This window comes from Mixophyes fleayi, chromosome 1 (genome assembly GCF_038048845.1).
Source record: "Mixophyes fleayi isolate aMixFle1 chromosome 1, aMixFle1.hap1, whole genome shotgun sequence".
NCBI lineage: Eukaryota > Metazoa > Chordata > Amphibia > Anura > Limnodynastidae > Mixophyes > Mixophyes fleayi.
In genome coordinates this window covers 282,212,409-282,228,438 of record NC_134402.1, presented here as the reverse complement: position 1 = coordinate 282,228,438, position 16,030 = coordinate 282,212,409, and the positions used below count along the sequence as shown (strand labels likewise).

General features: G+C 31.1%; 5 non-coding genes across 5 annotated transcripts; all 5 read right to left on the bottom strand.

The window, feature by feature from the left end:
- Nucleotides 1-1,205: 1,205 nt before the first annotated feature.
- Nucleotides 1,206-1,277, bottom strand: TRNAP-AGG (transfer RNA proline (anticodon AGG)). Its single transcript has one exon. It is a non-coding gene; the product is annotated as a tRNA-Pro (tRNA).
- Nucleotides 1,278-6,149: 4,872 nt separating this feature from the next.
- Nucleotides 6,150-6,221, bottom strand: TRNAP-AGG (transfer RNA proline (anticodon AGG)). The gene has a single exon. It is a non-coding gene; the product is annotated as a tRNA-Pro (tRNA).
- A 917-nt stretch (nt 6,222-7,138) lies between these two features.
- On the bottom strand, nt 7,139-7,210 carry TRNAP-AGG (transfer RNA proline (anticodon AGG)). Its single transcript has one exon. It is a non-coding gene; the product is annotated as a tRNA-Pro (tRNA).
- A 1,907-nt stretch (nt 7,211-9,117) lies between these two features.
- TRNAP-AGG (transfer RNA proline (anticodon AGG)) lies at nt 9,118-9,189 on the bottom strand. The gene has a single exon. It is a non-coding gene; the product is annotated as a tRNA-Pro (tRNA).
- A 4,872-nt stretch (nt 9,190-14,061) lies between these two features.
- Nucleotides 14,062-14,133, bottom strand: TRNAP-AGG (transfer RNA proline (anticodon AGG)). Its single transcript has one exon. It is a non-coding gene; the product is annotated as a tRNA-Pro (tRNA).
- Nucleotides 14,134-16,030: the final 1,897 nt, after the last annotated feature.

Sequence of the window (16,030 nt, the reverse complement as noted above, 5' to 3'; positions counted from 1 at the left end):
CCAAAATTCATAAGTACCTGCAAAGAATAGTCTCATTCAGTTTGGGCACATGAGACTTTTTGAAACATTAACAAAGAATCATCCCATTAATACATAGGGATTTTGTTTTGGACAATGTTATGAGAGCTATTTTCGGAAATTGACAAAATCTAACTTGAAATGGCTAGCTTTACTGAATCAACTAAAAACAATAAGATGAAAATGACAAGGAGTCATGGGCTCGTCCAGGATTTGAACCTGGGACCTGTCGCACCCTAAGCGAGAATCATACCCCTGGACCAACGAGCCATTCAGAAGCAAAAATTAAAGTGCGTTTTTCGAATTTTTAAAAGCAAAAAGAAGTAATTATTTTAAAAATGTAATTCTGCCAAAAAGAAACTTGCAAAGTATAGAAAATATTACCTTTAACTAGCCATTTTACAATGTAAACCCATTTCAATATTGCAATTTTATTATATATGATGCCTACAGTGTTTGGGTTTTTCTGGGGAATATTCAGAGAATCTATCACACTATATGTGAGAAGTACGTTTTTAGACCAATAAGCAGCACAAGAGAACATGATTTAGCTGTGTTTTGTGTCAAAATGAGACTGTTCTTTAAATACACTCCAGGTGATCTACGATGGAGAGATTTGTTTATCTGATATGGTTACATATGGTTGATTTTCTTACGAAGTATGCACTTATGAAAGTGTAAGTTTTTATTAATATAACATATTGTTGATGTTGAGATTTTTCTAAGCATTCACATCTGAAAATTTGAAAGCCAAGAATCACAGTACCTACAAAGTACCTACTCTTTATTAGTATCATATCTGTAAATAATAAAGACACTCAAACGAAAGACTTTATTTATTCATATCTTAAGTTAATATAGATTTATTTAGGAACACTACTGTCTTCTATAGAAAAGAAATGTACAAGTCATTGAAAATGTAACCATAGGAGTCACATTTTACTAAATTTACTCACTTGAAAATCATAAAGCCAAGATTCATAAGTACCTGCAAAGAATAGTCTCATTCAGTTTGGGCACATGAGACTTTTTGAAACATTAACAAAGAATCATCCCATTAATACATAGGGATTTTGTTTTGGACAATGTTATGAGAGCTATTTTCGGAAATTGACAAAATCTAACTTGAAATGACTAGCTTTACTGAATCAACTAAAAACAATAAGATGAAAATGACAAGGAGTCATGGGCTCGTCCGGGATTTGAACCCGGGACCTCTCGCACCCTAAGCGAGAATCATACCCCTAGACCAACGAGCCATTCAGAAGCAAAGATTTAAGTGCGTTTTTTGAATTTTTAAAAGCATAAAGAAGTAATTATTTTAAAAAATTTAATTCTGACAAAAAGAAACTTGTAAAGTATAGAAAATATGCCCTTTAACTAGACATTTTACAATGTAAACCCATTTCAATATTGCAATTTTATTATATATGATGCCTACAGTGTTTGGGTTTTTCTGGGGAATAATCAGAGAATCTATCACACTCTATGTGAGAAGAACGTTTTTAGACCAATAAGCAACACAAGAGAACATGATTTAGCTGTGTTTTGTGTCAAAATGAGACTGTTCTTTAAATACACTCCAGGTCAACAACGTTGGAGAGATTTGTTTATCTGATATGGTACCATATGGTTGATTTTCTTACGAAGTATGCACTTATGAAAGTGTAAGTTTTTATTAATATAACATATTGTTGATGTTGAGATTTTTCTAAGCATTCACATCTGAAAGTTTGAAAGCAAAGAATCACAGTACCTACAAAGTATCTACTCTTAATTAGTATCATATCTGTAAATATTAAAGACACTCAAAAGAAAGACTTTATTTATTCATATCTTAAGTTAATATAGATTTATTTAGGAACACTACTGTCTTCTATAGAAAAGAAATGTACAAGTCATCGAAAATGTAACCATAGGAGTCACATTTTACTAAATTTACTCACTTGAAAATCATAAAGCCAAGATTCATAAGTACCTGCAAAGAATAGTCTCATTCAGTTTGGGCACATGAGACTTTTTGAAACATTAACTAAGAATCATCCCATTAATACATAGGGATTTTGTTTTGGACAATGTTATGAGAGCTATTTTTGGAAATTGACAAAATCTAACTTCAAATGGCTAGCTTTACTGAATCAACTAAAAACAATAAGATGAAAATGACAAGGAGTCATGGGCTCGTCCACGATTTGAACCCGGGACCTTTTGCACCCTAAGCGAGAATCATACCCCTAGACCAACGAGCCCTTCAGAAACAATATTTTAAGTGCGTTTTTCGAATTTTTAAAAGCAAAAAGAAGTAATTATTTTAAAAATGTAATTCTGCCAAAAAGAAACTTGTAAAGTATAGAAAATATTACCTTTAACTAGATATTTTACAATGTAAACCCATTTCAATATTGCAATTTTATTATATATGATGCCTACAGTGTTTGGGTTTTTCTGGGGAATAATCAGAGAATCTATCACACTCTATGTGAGAAGAACGTTTTTAGACCAATAAGCAACACAAGAGAACATGATTTAGCTGTGTTTTGTGTCAAAATGAGACTGTTCTTTAAATACACTCCAGGTCATCTACGTTGGAGAGATTTGTTTATCTGATATGGTTCCATATGGTTGATTTTCTTACGAAGTATGCACTTATGAAAGTGTAAGTTTTTATTAATATAACATATTGTGTATGTTGAGATTTTTCTAAGCATTCACATCTGAAAATTTGAAAGCCAAGAATCACAGTACCTACAAAGTACCTACTCTTTATTAGTATCATATCTGTAAATAATAAAGACACTCAAACGAAAGACTTTATTTATTCATATCTTAAGTTAATATAGATTTATTTAGGAACACTACTGTCTTCTATAGAAAAGAAATGTACAAGTCATCGAAAATGTAACCATAGGAGTCACATTTTACTAAATTTACTCACTTGAAAATCATAAAGCCAAGATTCATAAGTACCTGCAAAGAATAGTCTCATTCAGTTTGGGCACATGAGACTTTTTGAAACATTAACAAAGAATCATCCCATTAATACATAGGGATTTTGTTTTGGACAATGTTATGAGAGCTATTTTCGGAAATTGACAAAATCTAATTTGAAATGGCTAGCTTTACTGAATCAACTAAAAACAATAAGATGAAAATGACAAGGAGTCATGGGCTTGTCTGGGAATTGAACCCGGGACTTCTCGTACCCTAAGTGAGAATCATACCCCTAGACCAACGAGCCATTTAGAAGCAAAAATTTAAGTGCATTTTTCGAATTTTTAAAAGCAAAAAGAAGTAATTATTTTAAAAATGTAATTCTGCCAAAAAGAAACTTGTAAAGTATAGAAAATATTACCTTTAACTAGATATTTTACAATGTAAACCCATTTCAATATTGCAATTTTATTATATATGATGCCTACAGTGTTTGGGTTTTTCTGGGGAATAATCAGAGAATCTATCACACTCTATGTGAGAAGAACGTTTTTAGACCAATAAGCAACACAAGAGAACATGATTTAGCTGTGTTTTGTGTCAAAATGAGACTGTTCTTTAAATACACTCCAGGTCAACAACGTTGGAGAGATTTGTTTATCTGATATGGTTCCATATGGTTGATTTTCTTACGAAGTATGCACTTATGAAAGTGTAAGTTTTTATTAATATAACATATTGTGTATGTTGAGATTTTTCTAAGCATTCACATCTGAAAATTTGAAAGCCAAGAATCACAGTACCTACAAAGTACCTACTCTTTATTAGTATCATATCTGTAAATAATAAAGACACTCAACCGAAAGACTTTATTTATTCATATCTTAAGTTAATATAGATTTATTTAGGAACACTACTGTCTTCTATAGAAAAGAAATGTACAAGTCATCGAAAATGTAACCATAGGAGTCACATTTTACTAAATTTACTCACTTGAAAATCATAAAGCCAAGATTCATAAGTACCTGCAAAGAATAGTCTCATTCAGTTTGGCACATGAGACTTTTTGAAACATTAACAAAGAATCATCCCATTAATACATAGGGATTTTGTTTTGGACAATGTTATGAGAGCTATTTTCGGAAATTGACAAAATCTAATTTGAAATGGCTAGCTTTACTGAATCAACTAAAAACAATAAGATGAAAATGACAAGGAGTCATGGGCTCGTACGGGATTTGAACCCGGGACCTCTCGCACCCTAAGCAAGAATCATACCCCTAGACCAACGAGACATTTAGAAGCAAAAATTTAAGTGCATTTTTCGAATTTTTAAAAGCAAAAAGAAGTAATTATTTTAAAAATGTAATTCTGCCAAAAAGAAACTTGTAAAGTATAGAAAATATTACCTTTAACTAGATATTTTACAATGTAAACCCATTTCAATATTGCAATTTTATTATATATGATGCCTACAGTGTTTGGGTTTTTCTGGGGAATAATCAGAGAATCTATCACACTCTATGTGAGAAGAACGTTTTTAGACCAATAAGCAACACAAGAGAACATGATTTAGCTGTGTTTTGTGTCAAAATGAGACTGTTCTTTAAATACACTCCAGGTCAACAACGTTGGAGAGATTTGTTTATCTGATATGGTTCCATATGGTTGATTTTCTTACGAAGTATGCACTTATGAAAGTGTAAGTTTTTATTAATATAACATATTGTGTATGTTGAGATTTTTCTAAGCATTCACATCTGAAAATTTGAAAGCCAAGAATCACAGTACCTACAAAGTACCTACTCTTTATTAGTATCATATCTGTAAATAATAAAGACACTCAACCGAAAGACTTTATTTATTCATATCTTAAGTTAATATAGATTTATTTAGGAACACTACTGTCTTCTATAGAAAAGAAATGTACAAGTCATCGAAAATGTAACCATAGGAGTCACATTTTACTAAATTTACTCACTTGAAAATCATAAAGCCAAGATTCATAAGTACCTGCAAAGAATAGTCTCATTCAGTTTGGCACATGAGACTTTTTGAAACATTAACAAAGAATCATCCCATTAATACATAGGGATTTTGTTTTGGACAATGTTATGAGAGCTATTTTCGGAAATTGACAAAATCTAATTTGAAATGGCTAGCTTTACTGAATCAACTAAAAACAATAAGATGAAAATGACAAGGAGTCATGGGCTCGTACGGGATTTGAACCCGGGACCTCTCGCACCCTAAGCAAGAATCATACCCCTAGACCAACGAGACATTTAGAAGCAAAAATTTAAGTGCATTTTTCGAATTTTTAAAAGCAAAAAGAAGTAATTATTTTAAAAATGTAATTCTGCCAAAAAGAAACTTGTAAAGTATAGAAAATATTACCTTTAACTAGATATTTTACAATGTAAACCCATTTCAATATTGCAATTTTATTATATATGATGCCTACAGTGTTTGGGTTTTTCTGGGGAATAATCAGAGAATCTATCACACTCTATGTGAGAAGAACGTTTTTAGACCAATAAGAAACACAAGAGAACATGATTTAGCTGTGTTTTGTGTCAAAATGAGACTGTTCTTTAAATACACTCCAGGTCAACAACGTTGGAGAGATTTGTTTATCTGATATGGTTCCATATGGTTGATTTTCTTACGAAGTATGCACTTATGAAAGTGTAAGTTTTTATTAATATAACATATTGTTGATGTTGAGATTTTTCTAAGCATTCACATCTGAAAATTTGAAAGCAAAGAATCACAGTACCTACAAAGTATCTACTCTTAATTAGTATCATATCTGTAAATATTAAAGACACTCAAAAGAAAGACTTTATTTATTCATATCTTAAGTTAATATAGATTTATTTAGGAACACTACTGTCTTCTATAGAAAAGAAATGTACAAGTCATCGAAAATGTAACCATAGGAGTCACATTTTACTAAATTTACTCACTTGAAAATCATAAAGCCAAGATTAATAAGTACCTGCAAAGAATAGTCTCATTCAGTTTGGGCACATGAGACTTTTTGAAACATTAACAAAGAATCATCCCATTAATACATAGGGATTTTGTTTTGGACAATGTTATGAGAGCTATTTTCGGAAATTGACAAAATCTAATTTGAAATGGCTAGCTTTACTGAATCAACTAAAAACAATAAGATGAAGATGACAAGGAGTCATGGGCTCGTCTGGGATTTGAACCCAGGACCTCTCGCACCCTAAGCGAGAATCATACCCCTAGACCAACGAGCCATTCAGAAGCAAAAATTTAAGTGCATTTTTCGAATTTTTAAAAGCAAAAAGAAGTAATTATTTTAAAAATGTAATTCTGCCAAAAAGAAACTTGTAAAGTATAGAAAATATTACCTTTAACTAGACATTTTACAATGTAAACCCATTTCAATATTGCAATTTTATTATATATGATGCCTACAGTGTTTGGGTTTTTCTGGGGAATAATCAGAGAATCTATCACACTCTATGTGAGAAGTACGTTTTTAGACCAATAAGCAGCACAAGAGAACATGATACAGCTGTGTTTTGTGTCAAAATGAGACTGTTCTTTAAATACACTCCAGGTCATCTACGTTGGAGAGATTTGTTTATCTGATATGGTTCCATATGGTTGATTTTCTTACGAAGTATGCACTTATGAAAGTGTAAGTTTTTATTAATATAACATATTGTGTATGTTGAGATTTTTCTAAGCATTCACATCTGAAAATTTGAAAGCCAAGAATCACAGTACCTACAAAGTACCTACTCTTTATTAGTATCATATCTGTAAATAACAAAGACACTCAAAAGAAAGACTTTATTTATTCATATCTTAAATTAATATAGATTTATTTAGGAACACTACTGTCTTCTATAGAAAAGAAATGTGCAAGTCATTGAAAATGTAACCATAGTAGTCACATTTTACTAAATTTACTCACTTGAATGTCATAAAGCCAAGATTCATAAGTACCTGCAAAGAATAGTCTCATTCAGTTTGGGCACATGAGACTTTTTGAAACATTAACTAAGAATCATCCCATTAATACAAAGGGATTTTGTTTTGGACAATGTTATGAGAGCTATTTTCGGAAATTGACAAAATCTAACTTGAAATGGCTAGCTTTACTGAATCAACTAAAAACAATAAGATGAAGATGACTATAAGTCATGGGCTCGTCTGGGATTTGAACCCGGGACCTCTCGCACCCTAAGCGAGAATCATACCCCTAGACCAACGAGCCATTCAGAAGTAAAGATTTAAGTGCGTTTTTCGAATTTTTAAAAGCATAAAGAAGTAATTATTTTAAAAAATTTAATTCTGACAAAAAGAAACTTGTAAAGTATAGAAAATATTACCTTTAACTAGACATTTTACAATATAAACCCATTTCAATATTGCAATTTTATTATATATGATGCCTACAGTGTTTAAGTTTTTCTGGGGAATATTCAGAGAATCTATCACACTCTATGAGAGAAGTACATTTTTAGACCAATAAGCAGCACAAGAGAACATGATTTAGCTGTGTTTTGTGTCAAAATGAGACTGTTCTTTAAATACACTCCAGGTCATCTACGTTGGAGAGATTTGTTTATCTGATATGGTTACATATGGTTGATTTTCTTACGAAGTATGCACTTATGAAAGTGTAAGTTTTTATTAATATAACATATCGTTGATGTTGAGATTTTTCTAAGCATTCACATCTGAAAATTTGAAAGCCAAGAATCACAGTACCTACAAAGTACCTACTCTTTATTAGTATCATATCTGTAAATAATAAAGACACTCAAACGAAAGACTTTATTTATTCATATCTTAAGTTAATATAGATTTATTTAGGAACACTACTGTCTTCTATAGAAAAGAAATGTACAAGTCATTGAAAATGTAACCATAGGAGTCACATTTTACTAAATTTACTCACTTGAAAATCATAAAGCCAAAATTCATAAGTACCTGCAAAGAATAGTCTCATTCAGTTTGGGCACATGAGACTTTTTGAAACATTAACAAAGAATCATCCCATTAATACATAGGGATTTTGTTTTGGACAATGTTATGAGAGCTATTTTCGGAAATTGACAAAATCTAACTTGAAATGGCTAGCTTTACTGAATCAACTAAAAACAATAAGATGAAAATGACAAGGAGTCATGGGCTCGTCCAGGATTTGAACCTGGGACCTGTCGCACCCTAAGCGAGAATCATACCCCTGGACCAACGAGCCATTCAGAAGCAAAAATTAAAGTGCGTTTTTCGAATTTTTAAAAGCAAAAAGAAGTAATTATTTTAAAAATGTAATTCTGCCAAAAAGAAACTTGCAAAGTATAGAAAATATTACCTTTAACTAGCCATTTTACAATGTAAACCCATTTCAATATTGCAATTTTATTATATATGATGCCTACAGTGTTTGGGTTTTTCTGGGGAATATTCAGAGAATCTATCACACTATATGTGAGAAGTACGTTTTTAGACCAATAAGCAGCACAAGAGAACATGATTTAGCTGTGTTTTGTGTCAAAATGAGACTGTTCTTTAAATACACTCCAGGTGATCTACGATGGAGAGATTTGTTTATCTGATATGGTTACATATGGTTGATTTTCTTACGAAGTATGCACTTATGAAAGTGTAAGTTTTTATTAATATAACATATTGTTGATGTTGAGATTTTTCTAAGCATTCACATCTGAAAATTTGAAAGCCAAGAATCACAGTACCTACAAAGTACCTACTCTTTATTAGTATCATATCTGTAAATAATAAAGACACTCAAACGAAAGACTTTATTTATTCATATCTTAAGTTAATATAGATTTATTTAGGAACACTACTGTCTTCTATAGAAAAGAAATGTACAAGTCATTGAAAATGTAACCATAGGAGTCACATTTTACTAAATTTACTCACTTGAAAATCATAAAGCCAAGATTCATAAGTACCTGCAAAGAATAGTCTCATTCAGTTTGGGCACATGAGACTTTTTGAAACATTAACAAAGAATCATCCCATTAATACATAGGGATTTTGTTTTGGACAATGTTATGAGAGCTATTTTCGGAAATTGACAAAATCTAACTTGAAATGACTAGCTTTACTGAATCAACTAAAAACAATAAGATGAAAATGACAAGGAGTCATGGGCTCGTCCGGGATTTGAACCCGGGACCTCTCGCACCCTAAGCGAGAATCATACCCCTAGACCAACGAGCCATTCAGAAGCAAAGATTTAAGTGCGTTTTTTGAATTTTTAAAAGCATAAAGAAGTAATTATTTTAAAAAATTTAATTCTGACAAAAAGAAACTTGTAAAGTATAGAAAATATGCCCTTTAACTAGACATTTTACAATGTAAACCCATTTCAATATTGCAATTTTATTATATATGATGCCTACAGTGTTTGGGTTTTTCTGGGGAATAATCAGAGAATCTATCACACTCTATGTGAGAAGAACGTTTTTAGACCAATAAGCAACACAAGAGAACATGATTTAGCTGTGTTTTGTGTCAAAATGAGACTGTTCTTTAAATACACTCCAGGTCAACAACGTTGGAGAGATTTGTTTATCTGATATGGTACCATATGGTTGATTTTCTTACGAAGTATGCACTTATGAAAGTGTAAGTTTTTATTAATATAACATATTGTTGATGTTGAGATTTTTCTAAGCATTCACATCTGAAAGTTTGAAAGCAAAGAATCACAGTACCTACAAAGTATCTACTCTTAATTAGTATCATATCTGTAAATATTAAAGACACTCAAAAGAAAGACTTTATTTATTCATATCTTAAGTTAATATAGATTTATTTAGGAACACTACTGTCTTCTATAGAAAAGAAATGTACAAGTCATCGAAAATGTAACCATAGGAGTCACATTTTACTAAATTTACTCACTTGAAAATCATAAAGCCAAGATTCATAAGTACCTGCAAAGAATAGTCTCATTCAGTTTGGGCACATGAGACTTTTTGAAACATTAACTAAGAATCATCCCATTAATACATAGGGATTTTGTTTTGGACAATGTTATGAGAGCTATTTTTGGAAATTGACAAAATCTAACTTCAAATGGCTAGCTTTACTGAATCAACTAAAAACAATAAGATGAAAATGACAAGGAGTCATGGGCTCGTCCACGATTTGAACCCGGGACCTTTTGCACCCTAAGCGAGAATCATACCCCTAGACCAACGAGCCCTTCAGAAACAATATTTTAAGTGCGTTTTTCGAATTTTTAAAAGCAAAAAGAAGTAATTATTTTAAAAATGTAATTCTGCCAAAAAGAAACTTGTAAAGTATAGAAAATATTACCTTTAACTAGATATTTTACAATGTAAACCCATTTCAATATTGCAATTTTATTATATATGATGCCTACAGTGTTTGGGTTTTTCTGGGGAATAATCAGAGAATCTATCACACTCTATGTGAGAAGAACGTTTTTAGACCAATAAGCAACACAAGAGAACATGATTTAGCTGTGTTTTGTGTCAAAATGAGACTGTTCTTTAAATACACTCCAGGTCATCTACGTTGGAGAGATTTGTTTATCTGATATGGTTCCATATGGTTGATTTTCTTACGAAGTATGCACTTATGAAAGTGTAAGTTTTTATTAATATAACATATTGTGTATGTTGAAATTTTTCTAAGCATTCACATCTGAAAATTTGAAAGCCAAGAATCACAGTACCTACAAAGTACCTACTCTTTATTAGTATCATATCTGTAAATAATAAAGACACTCAAACGAAAGACTTTATTTATTCATATCTTAAGTTAATATAGATTTATTTAGGAACACTACTGTCTTCTATAGAAAAGAAATGTACAAGTCATCGAAAATGTAACCATAGGAGTCACATTTTACTAAATTTACTCACTTGAAAATCATAAAGCCAAGATTCATAAGTACCTGCAAAGAATAGTCTCATTCAGTTTGGGCACATGAGACTTTTTGAAACATTAACAAAGAATCATCCCATTAATACATAGGGATTTTGTTTTGGACAATGTTATGAGAGCTATTTTCGGAAATTGACAAAATCTAATTTGAAATGGCTAGCTTTACTGAATCAACTAAAAACAATAAGATGAAAATGACAAGGAGTCATGGGCTTGTCTGGGAATTGAACCCGGGACTTCTCGTACCCTAAGTGAGAATCATACCCCTAGACCAACGAGCCATTTAGAAGCAAAAATTTAAGTGCATTTTTCGAATTTTTAAAAGCAAAAAGAAGTAATTATTTTAAAAATGTAATTCTGCCAAAAAGAAACTTGTAAAGTATAGAAAATATTACCTTTAACTAGATATTTTACAATGTAAACCCATTTCAATATTGCAATTTTATTATATATGATGCCTACAGTGTTTGGGTTTTTCTGGGGAATAATCAGAGAATCTATCACACTCTATGTGAGAAGAACGTTTTTAGACCAATAAGCAACACAAGAGAACATGATTTAGCTGTGTTTTGTGTCAAAATGAGACTGTTCTTTAAATACACTCCAGGTCAACAACGTTGGAGAGATTTGTTTATCTGATATGGTTCCATATGGTTGATTTTCTTACGAAGTATGCACTTATGAAAGTGTAAGTTTTTATTAATATAACATATTGTGTATGTTGAGATTTTTCTAAGCATTCACATCTGAAAATTTGAAAGCCAAGAATCACAGTACCTACAAAGTACCTACTCTTTATTAGTATCATATCTGTAAATAATAAAGACACTCAACCGAAAGACTTTATTTATTCATATCTTAAGTTAATATAGATTTATTTAGGAACACTACTGTCTTCTATAGAAAAGAAATGTACAAGTCATCGAAAATGTAACCATAGGAGTCACATTTTACTAAATTTACTCACTTGAAAATCATAAAGCCAAGATTCATAAGTACCTGCAAAGAATAGTCTCATTCAGTTTGGCACATGAGACTTTTTGAAACATTAACAAAGAATCATCCCATTAATACATAGGGATTTTGTTTTGGACAATGTTATGAGAGCTATTTTCGGAAATTGACAAAATCTAATTTGAAATGGCTAGCTTTACTGAATCAACTAAAAACAATAAGATGAAAATGACAAGGAGTCATGGGCTCGTACGGGATTTGAACCCGGGACCTCTCGCACCCTAAGCAAGAATCATACCCCTAGACCAACGAGACATTTAGAAGCAAAAATTTAAGTGCATTTTTCGAATTTTTAAAAGCAAAAAGAAGTAATTATTTTAAAAATGTAATTCTGCCAAAAAGAAACTTGTAAAGTATAGAAAATATTACCTTTAACTAGATATTTTACAATGTAAACCCATTTCAATATTGCAATTTTATTATATATGATGCCTACAGTGTTTGGGTTTTTCTGGGGAATAATCAGAGAATCTATCACACTCTATGTGAGAAGAACGTTTTTAGACCAATAAGCAACACAAGAGAACATGATTTAGCTGTGTTTTGTGTCAAAATGAGACTGTTCTTTAAATACACTCCAGGTCAACAACGTTGGAGAGATTTGTTTATCTGATATGGTTCCATATGGTTGATTTTCTTACGAAGTATGCACTTATGAAAGTGTAAGTTTTTATTAATATAACATATTGTGTATGTTGAGATTTTTCTAAGCATTCACATCTGAAAATTTGAAAGCCAAGAATCACAGTACCTACAAAGTACCTACTCTTTATTAGTATCATATCTGTAAATAATAAAGACACTCAACCGAAAGACTTTATTTATTCATATCTTAAGTTAATATAGATTTATTTAGGAACACTACTGTCTTCTATAGAAAAGAAATGTACAAGTCATCGAAAATGTAACCATAGGAGTCACATTTTACTAAATTTACTCACTTGAAAATCATAAAGCCAAGATTCATAAGTACCTGCAAAGAATAGTCTCATTCAGTTTGGCACATGAGACTTTTTGAAACATTAACAAAGAATCATCCCATTAATACATAGGGATTTTGTTTTGGACAATGTTATGAGAGCTATTTTCGGAAATTGACAAAATCTAATTTGAAATGGCTAGCTTTACTGAATCAACTAAAAACAATAAGATGAAAATGACAAGGAGTCATGGGCTCGTACGGGATTTGAACCCGGGACCTCTCGCACCCTAAGCAAGAATCATACCCCTAGACCAACGAGACATTTAGAAGCAAAAATTTAAGTGCATTTTTCGAATTTTTAAAAGCAAAAAGAAGTAATTATTTTAAAAATGTAATTCTGCCAAAAAGAAACTTGTAAAGTATAGAAAATATTACCTTTAACTAGATATTTTACAATGTAAACCCATTTCAATATTGCAATTTTATTATATATGATGCCTACAGTGTTTGGGTTTTTCTGGGGAATAATCAGAGAATCTATCACACTCTATGTGAGAAGAACGTTTTTAGACCAATAAGAAACACAAGAGAACATGATTTAGCTGTGTTTTGTGTCAAAATGAGACTGTTCTTTAAATACACTCCAGGTCAACAACGTTGGAGAGATTTGTTTATCTGATATGGTTCCATATGGTTGATTTTCTTACGAAGTATGCACTTATGAAAGTGTAAGTTTTTATTAATATAACATATTGTTGATGTTGAGATTTTTCTAAGCATTCACATCTGAAAATTTGAAAGCAAAGAATCACAGTACCTACAAAGTATCTACTCTTAATTAGTATCATATCTGTAAATATTAAAGACACTCAAAAGAAAGACTTTATTTATTCATATCTTAAGTTAATATAGATTTATTTAGGAACACTACTGTCTTCTATAGAAAAGAAATGTACAAGTCATCGAAAATGTAACCATAGGAGTCACATTTTACTAAATTTACTCACTTGAAAATCATAAAGCCAAGATTAATAAGTACCTGCAAAGAATAGTCTCATTCAGTTTGGGCACATGAGACTTTTTGAAACATTAACAAAGAATCATCCCATTAATACATAGGGATTTTGTTTTGGACAATGTTATGAGAGCTATTTTCGGAAATTGACAAAATCTAATTTGAAATGGCTAGCTTTACTGAATCAACTAAAAACAATAAGATGAAGATGACAAGGAGTCATGGGCTCGTCTGGGATTTGAACCCAGGACCTCTCGCACCCTAAGCGAGAATCATACCCCTAGACCAACGAGCCATTTAGAAGCAAAAATTTAAGTGCATTTTTCGAATTTTTAAAAGCAAAAAGAAGTAATTATTTTAAAAATGTAATTCTGCCAAAAAGAAACTTGTAAAGTATAGAAAATATTACCTTTAACTAGATATTTTACAATGTAAACCCATTTCAATATTGCAATTTTATTATATATGATACCTACAGTGTTTGGGTTTTTCTGGGGAATAATCAGAGAATCTATCACACTCTATGTGAGAAGAACGTTTTTAGACCAATAAGCAACACAAGAGAACATGATTTAGCTGTGTTTTGTGTCAAAATGAGACTGTTCTTTAAATACACTCCAGGTCATCTACGTTGGAGAGATTTGTTTATCTGATATGGTTCCATATGGTTGATTTTCTTACGAAGTATGCACTTATGAAAGTGTAAGTTTTTATTAATATAACATATTGTGTATGTTGAGATTTTTCTAAGCATTCACATCTGAAAATTTGAAAGTCAAGAATCACAGTACCTACAAAGTACCTACTCTTTATTAGTATCATATCTGTAAATAATAAAGACACTCAAACGAAAGACTTTATTTATTCATATCTTAAGTTAATATAGATTTATTTAGGAACACTACTGTCTTCTATAGAAAAGAAATGTACAAGTCATCGAAAATGTAACCATAGGAGTCACATTTTACTAAATTTACTCACTTGAAAATCATAAAGCCAAGATTCATAAGTACCTGCAAAGAATAGTCTCATTCAGTTTGGGCACATGAGACTTTTTGAAACATTAACAAAGAATCATCCCATTAATACATAGGGATTTTGTTTTGGACAATGTTATGAGAGCTATTTTCGGAAATTGACAAAATCTAATTTGAAATGGCTAGCTTTACTGAATCAACTAAAAACAATAAGATGAAAATGACAAGGAGTCATGGGCTTGTCTGGGATTTGAACCCGGGACCTCTTGCACCCTAAGTGAGAATCATACCCCTAGACCAACGAGCCATTTAGAAGCAAAAATTTAAGTGCATTTTTCGAATTTTTAAAAGCAAAAAGAAGTAATTATTTTAAAAATGTAATTCTGCCAAAAAGAAACTTGTAAAGTATAGAAAATATTACCTTTAACTAGATATCTTACAATGTAAACCCATTTCAATATTGCAATTTTATTATATATGATGCCTACAGTGTTTGGGTTTTTCTGGGGAATAATCAGAGAATCTATCACACTCTATGTGAGAAGAACGTTTTTAGACCAATAAGCAACACAAGAGAACATGATTTAGCTGTGTTTTGTGTCAAAATGAGACTGTTCTTTAAATACACTCCAGGTCAACAACGTTGGAGAGATTTGTTTATCTGATATGGTTCCATATGGTTGATTTTCTTACGAAGTATGCACTTATGAAAGTGTAAGTTTTTATTAATATAACATATTGTTGATGTTGAGATTTTTCTAAGCATTCACATCTGAAAGTTTGAAAGCAAAGAATCACAGTACCTACAAAGTATCTACTCTTAATTAGTATCATATCTGTAAATATTAAGGACACTCAAAAGAAAGACTTTATTTATTCATATCTTAAGTTAATATAGATTTATTTAGGAACACTACTGTCTTCTATAGAAAAGAAATGTACAAGTCATCGAAAATGTAACCATAGGAGTCACATTTTACTAAATTTACTCACTTGAAAATCATAAAGCCAAGATTCATAAGTACCTGCAAAGAATAGTCTCATTCAGTTTGGGCACATGAGACTTTTTGAAACATTAACAAAGAATCATCCCATTAATACATAGGGATTTTGTTTTGGACAATGTTATGAGAGCTATTTTCGGAAATTGACAAAATCTAATTTGAAATGGCTAGCTTTACTGAATCAACTAAAAACAATAAGATGAAAATGACA